This window comes from Rhinolophus ferrumequinum, chromosome 2, assembly GCF_004115265.2.
Source record: "Rhinolophus ferrumequinum isolate MPI-CBG mRhiFer1 chromosome 2, mRhiFer1_v1.p, whole genome shotgun sequence".
NCBI classification, from domain to species: Eukaryota; Metazoa; Chordata; class Mammalia; order Chiroptera; family Rhinolophidae; genus Rhinolophus; species Rhinolophus ferrumequinum.
Window position 1 is genome coordinate 24,742,392 of NC_046285.1, and position 18,792 is coordinate 24,761,183.

Consider the following 18,792-nt stretch of genomic DNA (forward strand, 5'->3'; position numbering starts at 1 on the left):
ATTAAGCTGTCTAACGGCACCAGAATAAGATAGCCTGAAATGTCTATGTACCGACCATTGCTTACAACTTCCATATTCCACCTCCACCCAACCTCACCAATGGGACTAGGACTCTTTGAAATCTGCTGAAGTGTTGAGGCTGCCTTTTTTTACTTATTGCCAAAGTGAAGCTCTGTCAAGACAGAGCCCTGTTCCTTTTCTTTCTCTTTGCTTCCTGTCTGTACAGCAAACTCCTTTCTCTAGAGGACTGGCTCCTTTGTGTGACTTTGCATATCTATATCCTTCTGCAGGTTACAGTTTAACACTCTAAAGGCTTTGTCATTTTATGAACTTCCTAGATTTGAAAAAGGGGAGCCATTCACTAATAACACCAAGTATTAATGACACAGCTTGTTCCTTTGTTGCAGCACAAGATTCTGTTGGGCTAGAAGAAGCAACTTTTCTTCAAAATCCCAGGTTGAGAATAAACTCAGTTACCTATGAAGCCACTAGAGCACCCAGGCACCTCCAGAAAGCTGTTCCTAGCAACTCTGCTGTCCAAGAAAAGAAGCATCAAATGCACTCACAAATCAGCTTTGTAATTCACAGATGGGCGTTATTAACAATGTGTACCATCTGGCAGCTTCCTCTTTTTGACTAATTTGTCTTGCTAACTAGACTCAGTTATGGTCTGTGCTGCTGAGGAAATGCATGTGCTGTCAACATGTATATATAACAAATTTTAAGATTGTGCAAGCTTGAAATCATTGTTTTAAAAGTTTTTTTCTCTAGCAAGAGAAAGTTTTGGCTCCCCAGTCTTAGACATTGCTTTGCTTTCATGTATATATCCTCGGTTTTCATATGCCCTATTTCGACAGGGAACTTTTAGAGGCTTTTCCTTTTAATCAAATTTGAGAAACATCTATGGGGCACTGAGATAATAAACATGGGAAAATTACAAAAGCCCCCAAATTCTGAAAATTCAACAGAATTATTATACCTGTTATTGTCTGTTTTATAGTTTCAAAATCCCCCTCTTAATGAATTCTGTAGACTCTCTAAGGTGGTCCGTTCATCTAACATTATTCTATGGCAATAATATTCTGAATATAGCTATCATTAATCTTCCATTTCTTCCTACTCAATATCTTCTTTATTTTAACTGGGAAAGAGCAAATTATATCATTCCCTGGTATACAGAGCTGTGGAATTGATTAAATACAGTTTCAATAACTTTCTCATTATAGCTAGACCTTGCACTCTTTATGAGGGATTATCTTGCCTATCGACAGATTGCTAGATCTTTTAAGTTATAAAACACAGATACTCAAACCAGCCGAAGCAAAACAATGGACTTTATTGATTAAGCACCTGGTAGAGAACAAAAGGAAATGGCACCAGGTATGACCAAATCCAGGATACGAATGGTATCTTCAGATCTTTTTCTCTCCTCTACTCAGATCTGCCTCTCTTTTTGTGTTAGCCTCAAATTCTCCTATTGCTTTCCAGCTTTCTTCTGCTGTCACCCCCAGGCCTATAGAATACTAGCTTAGTATCTTCAAATAAAGAGAGCCAACCCTTTTCCCCCACTGTCCATTTTGGAATCCCAGGAAGGCGTCTGTTGGATCCTTGCTTGGTCACTTAGACACCAGTGAATGAATCACAGAGGTCAGAATGGTATGGGTGCTCCCATGAAAAATCAGTAGTCATTCTTTTGGCAGGAGGTAGGGGATTGGGCAGTACTGTCAACAGAAAAGGAGGGAAGGAATTCTTGCATACTAAACAGACAAACACAGTAGCTACCATGGTTTACAACACTAAGAATAAAGGCATTTACAATATTATATTTAACTTTTCTTAAGGTAGCCAAATATCCTGGATTTTCTGGAACAATCCTGATTTCAAATAATCTATCCCACTGTGTGACTATGTGTTCAAAGTTTTGGATTGGACTTTACATCATTCTACTCTAAGGCATGCAGTGATCGGCTCTCACAAAAGAACATATTGGTAGTATTTACATGACAATCTATGTATGTTTTTAAAATCTTTAATTAATATGTGCTAGAGGCGAAATTCAAGGGGAACATGATCAACAATATCTGGTAAAGAGAGTAGCAAAATACTTCTATAAAAGAAAAAAAATAGATTGAGGTTTTGGGTAAGCCTTCAAAACTTGCCAGCAAATATCCTTTGCCACATATAAACTTGTGTAACTCTCAACACTGACATTTAGGCTACTGTTTTGCTGGCACTTTTCACAAGCTCGTTAATTATGCTTTGAAATTTCACTTTACAAACTATTACTTTTTAATGAGAGAGCTCATTATTTTCCATTGGAAGGGCTTCACTGCCAAGTGCTACCATTTCGTAGGAGGTGGGCAGACTTTAATTTTAAGTGGCAGCACAAGGCTGCATTATTGCTTTTCTGTTCACATTGGCTCCAATCTGTTGTCCTTTCCCCTCGGTGCCAAAATAAACCTTTCTCCCCACCAAGCATACACTATCAACCCTTGGAATGTGAAGCCAGCTATCAGGAGTCTACAAATTAATCTGTTCCACCTTTGCTAACAGCTGCCACCCTGGCGCTGGGTACACGGGCTGAACTCACGGGATTTGCAACACTAAGAGGAGGTGTGAAAACTCTAAGCACTCACAAGGCCTTCATTTTCTTTCATTCCCTGGACCTTGACATTTTGTTAAAAAATGGAAGCACAAACCTCTTCCTCATTACCCCTCTCAAGTGATTTCTCCTTTATTGAAATACAATGCTCTGTTTAATAAGCCCCCAAATGAGCACAACAACCAGATGAGACCAGAAAAACTGCAAGAGGCCATAAAAACTAATTATCATAAAATGGGCCCAAGGGACTTTTCAGAAGGTCACTGTCCACAGCACTGCTACAATATATGCGTTGTGAGACTAGGGGGAGAACCAACAAGAAGAAAAGAACAAGACACAGACAATTGTGTGCCTTTTAGTGCAAGCTACTCAGGAGGCACTGCCAGTGTGGATGTTGAAAAGTGACAATGTGTTTTGGAAAGTAAATTTAAAGAATGAGAATACTTTTGCCATCTTAACACCATAAAAGGGACAAAGTACAATTTTAGGAGTCATGAGAGAGTTGGGGTATGCAGTGTTCTGATTTAAAATCCCTTTAACGACTGCCCTTTTTTTCTTACTCTTTTTCCTTTCCTGGTGATAGAACAGAAAGCACTCCATGGTATGCAAGTGACACTTCGTTTTATGCATCCCAGTGCTTTATTCGCGTAATCATTTTTTGCAGCAACTTAAATAAATCACAGCGATGGAATTAGATTTTCCTGAAGAGCTAGAGAAAGGCAGTGAGAGGCTGAGTCACAGTTAATTTCTACTGAGCTGATAGGAATTTCCCTCCCTCCATTTAGGTGATACTCGTGTAGTTTGGAGAGTAACGTCTGGCATCTTATCAGCCTACTATAAAGGCTGCTTGCGCTGCTGACTAATGAGTGTCTGAATGTTTCTAATGAATGACGGTGGGAGGGGTATGAAGGGCCCTCATGTTTATTCATTTCCTCATTGTAATGCTGGCTCATGGGCGGACGGCAAGACGGAGCACTTAAATAATTAACTTGTTTAAAATGGGAATTATATGCATGATTTGCCTGACACGCTACTTGTGAAATGGAACACACACTAAAACCTCTCCGCACAGCAGTAGATGTAGGGAGGAGAACGCATTATTTTAAGGTCTGCTTAATCTGAGAAGGAACGTTTAGTGAAATGATCAGACATTAATAGGAATGGAGAAACACAGGATCAGATACTAAGTTTTCTTCCTCCCGGACAGGGGTGGCCAATCTTTTTTCTATAAAGGGCCAGAGAGTAAATATTTTAGACTCTGCAAACCATATGGTCTCTGATGTGTAAACTCGACTTGGCCAGTGCCGTACAAAAACAGCCATAGGCAGCATGTAAAGGAATTGACATAGTGGTATTCAATAAAGCGACATTGATTGGCATTAAAATTTCAATTTCATGTAATTTTGAAGTATCGTGAAACATTATTCTTCTTTTGACATCTTCAACCACTAAAAGTGTAGAAAACATTCTTAGCTCACAAAACAGGACAAAACAGAGTACCCGGGGGTGGGAGTTTGTGATCTTACTCTAGAAGACCAAATACGTTTCTCCATTTAATTATGACTACTGTCCAGGGCTTGAGGCAGGACAGAGTTATAAAACTGTAGAACGTTGGACTGCAGTGGCCTTGTGCGATTCCCACACCCGCACTTAAATGATCAACCAGAGCATTTCTAGTTCACTGTTAAGTATGGGAGGACATCTATGTACCAGTATACTACAAAGAGTGGCATGTCCTTGGCGATTTTACTTGGTTTAGGATCTACCTCTTGGCTTTGCAACTCAATAACTCTTATCAGTGTTTTAGATTTTATTACACTAGGTGAAGCTGTCTCATAGTAGCTCAGGATATTAACCTTTTTAAAGCCCTGTCCCCCTTTGCAATCTTATTAAGCCCAAGGACCTAGTCGCAGAATAATTTTTTAAGTCATAAAATAAAATACGCTTGCCAGTGACTGTTTATATGAAAAAATATTATGTTAAAATACAGCTATAAAATTATAAAACATGTGTGCTATGGTAATATATGCTTCTTTATTAACTCAATGTATAACAAGATCTAGTGAAGTAGTGATGAGCATAAATATTTTTGCAAATAATTTTTCATGCACAATGTGATATGAAAAGATATGAGATTTGTTTTGGAAACAAAACCTTAGGTACTGCTAAAATCTCCTACAATGATGAAGTATACAAGCTAGAATGCTAATGTAGCAGTTTTCACAGAGGGATATAACTATCACGCAGACCAAGTCTTCCTATTGTCTTTAGTGCATTGTTCCCTTTATAGGCCAAATTCATAAGAAGTTAAAGCACAGGGAGTTTGCTTTATGAGCAAGAAGTACAGAAAGGTGGTTATGATTCAAATAACCTGATACCTCCATTGCTATAGGGGGCAGTAAATAGTGAAAAGAAGGTCTGTTTGGATTTTCTGGGTGTCCCTCCCCCGATGGGACTTCGATGGATACTGCCATTATTTGTCACAATGGCAGCTTTGTCTGTCTCCTTTTGAAACAACTGCTCTGAATGACATACTCTTTCTTTCTTTACTAGGTTTTCCTTCAGTTTATCTGTGTTCACAGCAAGCCTCCCAACAATGTCCTTAACCCTTCAGCAGGTACCTTATGGATGCTCCCACATGAGAACCCTTTCTGTGTTATATTACAAAAATGGCCATAAACACACACACGTACACACACACACACACACACACACACACACACACACACCCCACTTCTCACCTTGAGCTTTGGCCAATGGGACATGAGCAAAATGGCACAAGCAGGGCCTTCAAAAGTACTTTAGGAGTCATGAGTGCACCTTGGGGTTTGCTCCTTTGTTCTTATAACCTGAGAAAGAAAAAGGTTTTAAGCCAGGGCTTGCCTGCTGGATGATGGCCCATAAGAGTGAGACTCTCCTAGACCGTGCAGCTCCTGTCCAAACCACACACGAGTGAGCCCAGGGAATATAAGCTGAATCTGTCTTAAAGCAGCAGACACTCCCAGCTGAGGCATAGAATCTAGAGCAATAATACATGTTTGTTGTTTTAAGCCTCTATGTTGTGTGGTGGTTTGTTTCAGCAGACGCTAGCTGTTTACAATACCCTTCCCTTTCCCCTCCTACTTCATCCTTTTCCAGCAATATTGTCCTCAAAGCTTCTGGAAATACCACAGTGCTCTGCAGGCAGTCTGCTGAAGTACCTCATTCCTTTCCCACCTTTGCCCGACATCATTTTCTCACTGAGATGGCGGAGAAGCTATCTAACACAGATAATGTGTGCAAATAACCCCCTGGTCTGATTCCAAAATGTATCTATTCTGTTAGGAAGAAAGATTGTGATAGCATAATAAACAACTTCTTTAGGGACATTTTCATGTAGAAAAAATATGTGACAGAGAGAAGGGAAGACTTTCCATAAAGGAATATACTGCTAGTGATAGAATTTCAGGAATCAGTTGAGATATTTATGGGCAACATGGGTTTCCTAACACACCTAAAAATTAAATAAACACATTGATTGAGCTTATACCATGTCTACAGCTGTCAGGACTAGGTGGGAGCCGGCCAGGTTCCTAGGACACAAAATTTAAGGAGGCATTTACTCAGGGTCATGCAAGTCAGAGAGCAAATATCTTCTTAAATTTTGTGCCCCAGGGCTCTCATCTCGGCCCTGGCCCATAGCATTATGCTGGCGTACTACCTCCCAATATTTGCTATGGCTCTGGGAAGGCACTGTTGTCCCAATCCTAATCGTCATCTCTCTCCTGTTTGTCATGCTGATACAGACCGAGTTTTATTCAGGTGCCTCCATAGAGTTCTGTGTTCTGGAATGGGTTCCTGCCCTGCCCAAGGGGGTGAGTCATGACCTTTCATTCAGGATAAGTCGAAGACAAACAGGTACCCCAGGCCTCTTGCCAGGGATTGGTTCCCATGAGCATGTGATCCAATCCTGGTGAGTGGGACTTGGGGGAATTCTGCTGAGGTGCTCCTAGGAAAGTCGTCCTCCCTAATCTAGAGGAATACACAGGAAGGAAGCCTTTGTTCTTTGGGAAACATGGTCTTGTTGGCACACGATGATTAACCCTGCTACAACCATTTGTAAGCACGAGGGATGGGTTGTTGGCTTGTTGGAGAGGGCAGATTGAGCAATTTCAAACACCCAGGTCCTTAATGACAAGGTTGATCTGCTAAACGAACCACAATTGAGCCCTACCTCTAGACTTTGAAAACATGAGATAAAGTTTTTAGCTATTTAAAACTTTAAGTCAGGTTTCTGTTCATTGAAGCTGAAAGTGTGTTTGATGCAACCAAACACAGTGGTACCTCAGTTTTCGAACGTAATCCACGAGCTCTGAAACATTCGAAAACAGGAGACAGCTAGGCCTCAGAATCTTGCACTCAGGGGAAGCTGTGTGACATATTCAACTTCTGAGTCGTGTTAGAAAACTGAAGCATTTACTTCCGGGTTACGGCATTCATAAACCAAAACGGTCGTCAACAGAGATGTTCGAAAACAAAGGTTCTACTGTACTCTGAATTTGCAGAGAGAAAGTTTTTTTCTATGGGGGTGACTGCCATTTTCTTACTGCTTTAATTAAACAGCCCACACAAATATCTCCTTGCATGTCATGGTTAAAGAAACACCAAAGAACTTAGGAGACCTGAGATCTTATGAATCTATGTAATTTAATTTGTGGGGTGAGCTGCATAGCCACAAGCTTGATATTAATGAATGCACAAAGGAACCTGCAACCTTTTGTTATAGAGAAGGTGTCTCAGGACAGCAGGGTGAGGAACACAGGCACTAATGAGCAGAGGACGTCTGGCGTATAGGAACAAGAGGAGCAAAATAGAAAATTGGTGGAGAAAAAGGAGACTCACTTATATTTAACTTACATATCAGCAATGCTTTACAAAAGCTTACTAAGTGCCTATTTGATGGCTACTTAGCTATAGAAGTAAATCAAGTAGAGACATGTCCTGCTCCGGGAGACATTATTATTAAAAGAAATTAGAACTATGAGAAGGAAACAGTGACATCATAAGTGTACCTGTTTTACAGTCTAGGTTTCTCTCCATGGCTCTACTCCATCTCTGCACTGGGAGGATGAACCAGGGAGGAGTTACTAAGGAGAAAGAAAGGAAGCTAGAGGACTGGATGAAGGAAATACAACTGTAGAAAGTATGAAAGCAGAAGAACACAAAATGAAATGCACTATGAAGAAAGGATGAGAGACAGAATTGAAAAGAGAGGGCAGGAAGGGAAAGGATGTTTATTGTCTATCTACCACCTGCCAGTCCTTTTAAGGTTTCCTCATCTAATTTTCACAACAATGTTGAAAAGAAAGTATTTTTACCTCCATTTTTACAAATAAGGAAACTAAGTCTCACTATGCTTATGTGATTTGCCCATCTGGGTTGGGATTGAAATCCAGATTCACTGTGTTACATTGCCACAAATAAAAAGCCTGTGGGTTTACAAAGTAGGCTGCAAAGTGTAAGATGGGAGCAGAAAAATAAAATCTGTTACTAAATAAAACTTATATTTAGAATTCTCCATGTTGTGAGTCAAATGCAAGATCAAATGAGCAACGGGTGAGTCAGAAGTGGGAAAGAGAAGCATCTGGCATGAAGTGAGGGGAGAGGGAAAGGAGGGTTTCTGGGAGATCAGATCAGACATGAATATTGTTTTGAGTAATTCAGTTCCATCAGAAGGGGTTCTGCTATGAGATAGGGAGACAAAAAAAAAAAAAAGGAAGAGGCCACAGATGTGCTGGGATCAAAGCTAGGGGGAGATGGTTGGCTACCCCAATGATTCAGTACCTGACGCTGTCCCACATGGTAGCAGAAACAGGCTGACAGATATAGCTTGCTGGGAGTGGCAGTGGTCCCATGAGGCACCACAGTTTTTATCTGCCACACAGTCCTATTGGCGTCTCTTGGACCCTATCCAGAGCCCTACTTTCTCTCCAAAGTGGAACAGCCTTCCTAGGAGGTAATATATCCTAAGTACAAAGGGGCTATATTCTGCCTGGACTCTCTGGGTTAGTTCTTCCTGGGGCAGGTAGCCAGAAGGAGTTTTCACAAGCTACCAGAACAGGAGGAAGATGGTCATCAAGAGAAACCCCAGAGGCCAACCTCGTGGCTCAGGAGGTTAGAGCTCCATGCTCCTTACTCCAAGGGCTGCCTGTTCGATTCCCACATGGGCCAGTGGGCTCTCAACCACAAGGTTGCCAGTTCAATTCCTTGAGTCCCGCAAGGGATGGTGCGCTGCGCTCCCTGCAACTAGCAATGGCAACTGGATCTAGAGCTGAGCTGCACCCTCCACAACTAAGACTGAAAGGACAACTTGACTTGGAAAAAAGTCCTGGAAGTACACACTGTTCCCCAATAAAGTCCTGTTCCCCTTCCCCAAAAAAATCTTAAAAAAAAAAAAGAGAAACCCCAGAACATCAGTCTTCAAAAGATTCTATCTGCCAGTCCATTTATCTTGCATGTTTCACAGACACCTTACTTTCACCAGTCCCAAATTCACCTAATTTTCTTTCCCCTTGCCCTGTTCTTTCTTGTCTTCCTAACCATACATAGTAACATCAAGGTAGGCACATCAGAAACCACGGCATCACCCGCTCCTCCTCTGACACATCAGGGCTCCCTCTAAGCTTACCTCTTCAGTTGTTCTCGCGTCTGTTAACTCCTTTCATACACACTCATTACCTTGCATCATATCCTCACCATATCTCATCTGGACCCTTCTAGCTGGTCCTGTCCTCCTCACCCAATCATCCAATCCTTTTAAAATTCATGCCCCCACACACTGCTTAGAAGGAACTTTCTACCACTGAAGCTCTTTAGCTACTCAGCGTAGTATATGAGTCTCTCCAAAAACTGCCCTTAAGTATTTCTTTATCCTTAATTCTTTCTACGTTCTACTTTGAACTTTGTTATTTAGCAGTACCAAGTGGCTTGCAGTTTTCAGAACACACCATGCTGGCTCGTGCCTTAGGTCTTTGTTCATGCCTGGATGCCTTTCTCATCTTTTACTACCTTGCTGTATCTCTCTAGTTGTGTGGTCCAGTACATGTATCATGTTCTTCTTCAGGAATCATAAACCAAAGATGAGGCGCACTACTGCCCACCTCCCCACCCCATCTATTTGTGCTCCAAAGAACGCCCTTATTATATCTCTAATTTAACATATTGGAATTATCTGTTTATGTGTTTGCCTTTCTCAGAGTATTGTAGAATTCTAGATGGCAAGTTTTGTATACTCAAGGGCCTAAAATATCTGACACACAGTAGGCATATAATGAGTATTCATTAACTCAAATTAAAATTCTGTTCCACTAACCAAAGTGTACTCTTTGCACCGATCATACACACAGTGTACACACTTCCATAAACGTACTTTGAGCTGGAGGGTAGCTCTAGGCTGGTGGCCTGGGTAATACTTGTTGCACTGTCCAATTAATAATCCTCAACTTCTTAGTGTTTTAAAAGAAGCAGACAGAAGTGTTTTTTTTTCTTTTTTACAAATAACTTTTAAAAAATGCACAAACAAGATTTGGGGAAGTAATGTCTAAATCATTACAAGAGAATATGCTGCTGCAGTTATTTCTTTGCTGATGATCATCTGCCAATGAACTCAAACATGAACCTCCAGGGAACATCATTTTCTGGTTGCTTTGTACCTTTCTTTTCCCTTGTTTACCTCTAAAAGCTAGTTTGAGCCTTACCACATTGCAGGCTAAGTGTGGAATCCGTGGGCTAGGCCTGAGGTCTTCAACAATCTGGGAACATATTTCTTCTGAACTTTCTGTGGACTAATTTACATCATTTAGGCCTGTTGATAAGGCGCAGGAGCCCTTGGGACTGAGTTTTAAGAGCTTACAAAGTGAATGACTTACAGCTATCACGCTTTCCTTGATATCAAGGATAGTTGAAAAATTGATGTTTTCCTCTTGCCAAAAAATAGACTATAGACTTTTTGCAAACTAGGATACTGGAGGAAATGAATTTTGTACAGCTTATGCCTCAGGCATAGGTATAAGGTGTTTTTTTTTTTCTATTTTATATAGAAGGATTGTCTTTTTGCTGATCTACATGTATACCTTCAACTGGATTCTTAATAGGTGTGGTATTATAACAAATAAGGGTTATATACCCAGAACTATGGGTACTCTGAGTATGTGTGGACCCAAAAATATTCGTCGTTGACAGAGTAGCTTTTTACCTATCTCATCACAGTGAGTGCAAAAGCACTGGAGATGGAAGACCTCATTTCTAGCCCTGGCTCTATAGCTAATACGCTGTGTGCCCTTAGAAAAGGCGGCTGTATTCTCTGCTCCTTAATTTTCTCCTCTGTAAAATGCAGGGACCGAACTTTACGGTCTCAAAACAGTCTCTCTAGTTATAAAATTTTACACTTGGTACCAAAATATTAAGTTTTAATGCATGGATTTTTGATCATTTTTATCTTCTTTCTTTTTTACTTTTCCGTGTTTTCTAATTTTTCTCAGTATTTTTTACTGGGTTGTTCTAGAACACAAAAATGGTCTTACATTGGAATTACATTGCTTCAACGAAAAAATTTAAATAACATTATTTAAATATCCATTATACATGCCGTGGTACCAATACATAAATTATCTCTTTTAATTATCACATCTATACTGAGAGTTAGAGATTATTATCCCCGCTTATGATAAGGAACCTAAGGCACAGAGAGAGATGAAATAACTTTTCCAATGCAGCTAGTTAAGTTACAGAATCAGGAGGCTAAATGCTACATACAAACTCCTAGTAGACCATGCTGCTTCTGTTTAAAACATTTAAAGAAAATAGCAATTCCTCATACACATTTTTAAATAAAATATACAAGAAACGGGGGGAATAAAAAGGACTGCGCTAGGGAAGTTAACTGGATTATTAAGGACAATACTAAAAGAGGCTGTGATTAAAATAGTTTAGGGTATTTTCTGTTTCCTCCTGGTTGAATTTTAAAAATGTGCCCATGTCATAGCTGGCAGAAGGCACATCTGCCATCTGTAGTTAAAAATCTCCATTTCTTGGCTGTCCTGTTGGAATCGAGTGGTGTGTGCAGGTCTCATCCTCACTGATGTGTGGGGCGCTTTCTGGGAGCCGCCGACTCCATCAGTCCAGCTTCTCTATTAGCTGTTACCCAGCGTCAGTGACAGATTTCCAGCAACACTGCCGACTTGGCCTCCTACCAATTCTCACTGCCTGACTTTAATTGCTTCTTAATCCTTTCATTAATCTCTTGTTGATCCTCTACCACAGTCTGCAGAAGAGCTATTCCACACCTTCGCTCACTTCCAATCCAGGGTCCCATCCTTCCTGCTCATTTGGAAGTGGACAACTTCCCTTCTTTATCAAGAAGTTATAGAGACTATTCTAGGCGAGCTTTTTAAAAGTCTCCTCTCTTCTTTACATCTCCTTTTGTCTATTTTTTTTTTTTTTTTTAACAGCCTGAGAGTAAAAAGTGTCTTTCTTCAGGGCTAATGCTTTTACTTGAGCCCTCAGTGTCAGGCTGTAAACACCTCCCGCTCCAGCATCACTAGTCTTTTTTCTCTACTTCATCCTTTCTCTCTACTTCCATCATCTTGAAATATACCTTCCTTAATACTGCCCTTTGCATCACCCAACTTCCATTAAACATTTTTTTCTTTCTTTAACTTCCCCAAATTGTTCTATTCATCTATATTCAGTAACTCCAAGTTTGCACCATCCATCTCCTCTCCAGGTCCTTACAATATCGATTTTGAAGCTCCATACTCTGGTGAAGCTACTCTCTCAAAAGACCCCGGTGACCATTTTTCATTTTCTTATAAAATACAATGGTCTTTCATAGTTCTTCTTTTTGACATCTCTTAAGCACTTGACTTAGTTTTCAATTTTCTTCATGAATTCTTTTCTTCATTTCCAAGACTTTTTCATGACTCCTTTAGCTACTCCATGGCTCTTCTTTCCAACCTCTCTATGTTCTTCTGTTGTATGATGTTTCATTTGAGTCACTCAAACATTTTATAACAAACTTGTGCCTCTTCTAAGTTATAATAGTAATGTATTTAGATGTTTTATTAGTTTTAGTGCTTAGATTCATTCTGTCTAAAATTAATTTTTATTCCCTCCACATTTTTTTTTCTTTTTTTCATGGCTTGAATGATAGAAATAGCACCATAATGCCCATATGCCTAAGTTTCTCTTCACCTGAATCCAAGTAACTACCACCTGCCTGATTGTATTAGTTTTCTGTGCTGCATAACAAATTACCACAAACTTAGCAGCTTAAAACAACATACATTTATTATCTCACATTTTCTCTGGGTCAGGATGACAGGCATGGCTAACTGGGTCCTTTGCTTGGGGTCTCATAAAGCTAGAGATAAAGATAGATATTGGCTGAGAGTGAGGACTCATCTGAAGACTCGGCTGGGAAAGGATCCACTTCTAAGCTCTGCAGGTTGTTGGTAGAATTCTTCCTTCCTCCTTCCCTCCCTTCTCTCTCTCTCTCTCTCTCTCTCTCTCTCTCCAGCTTTAAGACTAATGGTGGCTTGCTTCTTCAGTGCCAATGTAAGAGTAAATTTGCCAGAAGATATATTGCCTATCTCTGTGTATGTATGTATGTATGTATGCATGTTTGTATCTACCTTAATCAAGAAGTGAAATTGAACCACTCTTAAAATATTCTTTTGGCTAGAGGCAAGGTGTAGGTCCTGAACACACTCAAAGGATAGGGACTTTGCAGAGCATAACACTAGGGAGCTCTCTTGGAATTTTGTCTACTACACTGTTCTTTCTATAGGACTCAGTCAGGGAAAGAAGTGCCTTTTATCCACGCTATAGGAACAATTTTGGAGCCAAATTGAATAAGCGTACAAAATGCACAAAAGAGGGTTTAGTTCACTATGGGTATACTAGGGAGGGAATAAAGTTGGGTTTAGAAAAACAGACAAGAAGGAAGAGTAGGAAGTGAGAACAGATAAAAGATGTGCTGCCATACATAAACGTTTTCCCCAAATGGTCTAATTCAATGCTTAAGGTACCTGTGGGGATGGACCAGGATTTTTGTTTGTTTGTTTGTTCATTTTGAACATACTCATTTCATTACAGACCAAATCTTTTGTAAAAATAAAAAATAATTACAAAAAAAGTAAAGTTAGAAACAGAAAATGAAGACTCAAAAGATGAACTCAATTTCTTTACATTAGATAAAACAGACATAAAATTACTCTGTTAAATTGCTATGAAAATTTCCAAATGCTTCCTTTTAATATCTGTACTTATGTCATTGAGGACAGGCGACCGTTTGAGGATCAGCATTGTCTGCAGTCCCCACTTTGAGCAGAAATGATCTAATTCACTCCCATAGTAAAAATTCTCCCAGGCATATATGAATTCCCTTTTCTAGATTCAAGTCCAGATCTCTTGTCTGAGATTTTTTTGTTCATTCATTCACAAATGAGTTATTAAGCACTTGTTGTTGGTTAGGCACCATGCACATCTAGACAAAGTGCTAAGGAAATTGATGGCCTCTCTTTGCACATCTTTACTTCAGGATTTAAATGGTCTCAAACATAGCATGTCGGAGAGTGAACTTATTATCTTTCCTCTAGCCCACTACCCCTCCTGTACCTTCCAGTTTCATGCTTTGCATTTCCACCCATAAGTTGCCAAAGTCATAATTTAATTTATCTACTCGCTCCCTCATATTTTCTTCCCAAAACATCACAACCATTTATTTGCATACATCTTTAGTGCTAGTATATTCATCAGGCACCAGCATGTCTCACTGGGGCCACCGTAGCAGTTTACTGAGTACTCTCCTTGGCATCGTTCTTGCACCTCTGCATTCATCCAGCACAGTACACTTAGGAAGATCTTTCTAAACTCTACACCTCATTATGGCTCCACTCTGCCATAAACACCCTCAGACGTTCCTCATAGCTTAAGAGTGACCTGAACATTTTTCATGGTCTGCAATGTCTTTTATGGACTAACCTCTGATTACTTCTTCACGTCTCTTGCCTCACTTCTCCTCGGAAGCTTTACTCCAGCCAGACTAAATTAGTTGTGATTCCTATGACTAACCATGCCCTCTCTCGCCTTGGGTCTTGGTGTTTGTTAGTTCTTCTCCCTGACACATCTTTTACCTGATTATTTATCTAGGTATTTCCTTTGGCTTCAGCAACAGATCACGTCTTTCCAGGAAAATGTCTCTACTACATCCGCATTCCCTGCCTGTATTTCCCTTTATCATAGCACTGTCAAATTAGCTTGTAATACACAGAAGGGATGGCTAAAATGTTTCCATCATTAGACTGTGAATACTTGAAATTAGAAACTCTATCACATTTTCATTGATAATTTGAAATGGATGTGAAAGGATTTTAGAGAATGTGTTGTTACACACATTTTGAGCAAGTTCAGCCCATCTCATGGGCCAATTTGATCCTTCCTTCCTCTTTTCTTTGTACTGTCACCACCCTAATTGAAGATCTATTATAGGGTATCTGGAGTATCACTACAGCTTTCTGTTTTCCTCCTGGAGTCTACTCACTTCCTCGGAATCCATTTATATGCCTTTTCTGAGGCTTTAACTCTGCATTCAGAGATAATCAAATAAATATTTGGTTTAATGCCTTTATTTTATCTACAACAAGAAAAAATTTTGAGACTCTGCCAGTCATTTTTTTTGATGCTTCGGCTACATCAATGAATAAAATGGAAAAATATAATCATGCTCACATGGAACTTATATTTCTTTTACTACATTTCTGTTCGTAAAATTTCATTTGTTTTATTTTTAACATTTAAATATATATACAGCTCAAATTATGTAGACGCAGTCTCATACTACTAGCAGAGAAAACCACGGTTCTCCCTGCATTTGCAAATGCTGTATCAGTTAAGTATCACCACAGCAATGCATTATTACTGTGCAATAAACCATCCAAGCTCATTGGCTCAAAAGAATAAACTTGTATTATTGCTCATAAATCTATGAGTCAACTGACAGTTCTGATCTGGACCAGGCTCAGCTGATCCCAGCTGGGCTAGCTCACACATCTGTGGAAATCTGGCAGATCAGCGGGAGGCTGCCTCATTTAGAATAGCCTTACTCATGTCTGGCTGTGTGCAGCTTGCTGGTTGGGGTGATGAGGTGACTGGGCCAGATATATCTCACCATCTAGCTTTCTAGCTTAGGCTTGTTCACACACAGGTGGCAAGGTTTCAAGGGAGAGAACAGAAGAGATCTAAGCCACTTGAAACCTAAGCTCAGAACTGGCACATAGACTCTTCTGGCACTTTCTGTTTGCCAAAGCAAGTTATGAAGCTAGTCCAGATTCAAGGGGTAGGGAAACAGATTCTACCTTTGGAAAGGAGGAGCTGGTCATATTGCAAAAGGCATGAATGGGAGTGAGGAATTGGGGACATTTTGGCAATCAATCTGCCACAATTCCCTTCTTTGAAGATTCAGTATCTGATAGAATGTTTACACAGATTTTTTTCTTGTCAGTCATTTTACACAGCTATCTTATTTCTCTTTATGTTTCACAACTTACTGTGATACATAAAACTAAAATGTAAACAAGGAACATACCTAACCCATCTCCTCCCCTTCCATAGCATATTGCACAGAATAGACTCTCAAAGTTTTTGCTGAATCAATTATTTGCTGAATCAATTATATGAATCTTCAATAACAAGAACAGGGAGCATCATGTTGAGATGTCTTTTTCATATCTATGTGGCTTAAAAGGAACATGGAAACATTGTAACTCAAAGTGCTTTCCCAATATTATTTGGATAACTGAAATACTTCCCTATTTAATGGGAAAAAGAGCTGAAACACATTCAACTTGACTCGTTAATAGTCATCTGGTGCTTCTGAGAAGAGATAAGGATTGATTTCTTCAGGTAGTTAAAATGTGGCTTGAGAACAATACAAATCAAAAGCAAAACAACCAGCAAGGGAAACAGAGGGACCAGAGGTCCTGCCCTGTGCAACAGTAAAGTTAAAATGGGTAGAGCAAAAGCCATATAGCCCTGTGCTTGGGGGAAGAGGGGAGGTGGGGTTAAAAAAAAAAATCCGTGAAACGCTTGCCTTAGTTGCACCAAACTAACGATGTTAATATAGGATGAAACAAGACTTTCACAAAAAGCATGTAAAGTACTCCCACAGGCCTTATCTGGAGATAAGGTCCAGGTAAAAAGATAAAATACAGGTAAGTTAGAAAGACAAGATATCCTCACTCATAGAATTTGAGAGACATGTTATTGCTAGACAACTCTTATATTAATAAAGGATTTTTTTTCTCATTTCCCCCAAGGATTTTTATGTAAGTATATGAACGTAGATAAGATTAAAAAAAAAAAAGAAAGAAAGAAAAGAAAAAAGAAAGAGGAAAGTTTCTTAGCTATAAATATCTGCTTTTGCATTTTGAACGTAATTTTGTCATTTTTTAAAAGTTGGAAGGAAATGAGATAGATGTATGTTTTAAAAAGTAACTTTAGAAATGTTAGAGAGATGAGTAATTTTTAGTTAGATTTTTGTTTATTAAAATTTTTTCTACTTTTTAAGGATAGACTATATTTTCTCACATGGCATTTACTTTACAAAGGAAGATTGGAATTGTTTAAATGCAACCAATATCAAGGTATACTAAAAAAGGAGAGTAGAATCTCTGTCATGGGTAGTATACTATAGTTATTAAAGAGTATTAATCTAATCACAATAATCTATAACCAGTAGAACAAAGTGATAATATTTATGTAAACTACCGTATTCAAAAAAGTTTATCTTCTTTTTTAATAACATGGGCAGTCAAATTTAGGTCTTACAACCCCAAATTTGTATTTTGCTCAAGCAATCCAGATCTTATTACATTAGGCAAATACTATTCAGGAGAACAGTGGATCATGTAAATACCTTTAATATTATTCATGAGTTTTACTCCCACAGTAGGTTGGAAATATGCTACAGATACTCTCTTATGAATGACCTTATTTAACTTCTGATATTGCATTTCTGCATTTTTTTCATTACAATTTAAAGAGGCTCTGATTTACCTGCCTGGGGGGACAGAATCCCAGAGAGCAGTTTCCAGGCTCTCGGCCTCACGTGGAAAGGTGCTGGCTCAGTTATTAGATGGCCATCAGCTGTCATCTGTTAGCCATTAGCCACTAATATAACTGCCGTGGCTACGTTGGTTGGTTGGTTGGTTGGTTGGTTGGTTGGTTGGTTGGTTGGGTGGGTGGTTGGTTGGTTGGTTGGTTGGGTGGGTGGCAGAGAAGCGGCCAGCAGATTGGGGGTCATGTGGCTCCTGCTTCCTTACCTTATCCTGCATTCTTGTGCGCAGGACCAGAGACCCCGCATGACACAGCCTGTTACAGATTAAGTGTTCTTTGTTTCCACCTTTGCTCCAGTTTTATTAACTATGTTCCTCATCTTTATTTACCTCCCCACTTTTTTTTTTTTAAGTCCATCCTTACAGACCTCTTGGCACCAATGCATATCAGCAGTTAGGGTGGCAGGCTAAAGTTAATACTTTTAGCGTTAGACAGCACACAGACTTCAAGCTGTGCGTGTGTGTGTGTGTGTGTGTAAGAGTGATAGACCTATAATTTATGACTACTGCCCAGTGTGTCCCCTCTGGCAGAAATGCGACTATTAATACTTATGACAGGACAGCACTACTAAGCACTACTGCTCATATCACGTGATACATGGGGGTACATTGTGATCTCAGAAGAATGAAAAAATACACAACATCAAAAACTAGACGAAACTACTTTTATGCTTCATATATTATATTTCCCAGTCCCGATAAATCATTTTTCCACTTTAGTAAATAAAATAGTATTGAGTTAAGCTGAACATCCTTAGGGAAACAGGTCAGGAATTGGGGTAAAGATAAAAACAAAATTAATGAAATTTATCTTTATAGTTCAGTTATCCACAGTCACATTCACTCATACCACTTATTCATTCATTTATTCACTAAATATTTATTGAGCAGCCACAATGTTCCAGGTACTGTTGTAACCACTGGGGACAGAGCAGTGAAGAAAACAAAATTTTGATCTCTTGGAGTTGACATGTTTAGTTGGGAGAGACAGAGAAGAAATAGATAGAAAATTGATCAGGGACTGATAAATGCTAGACC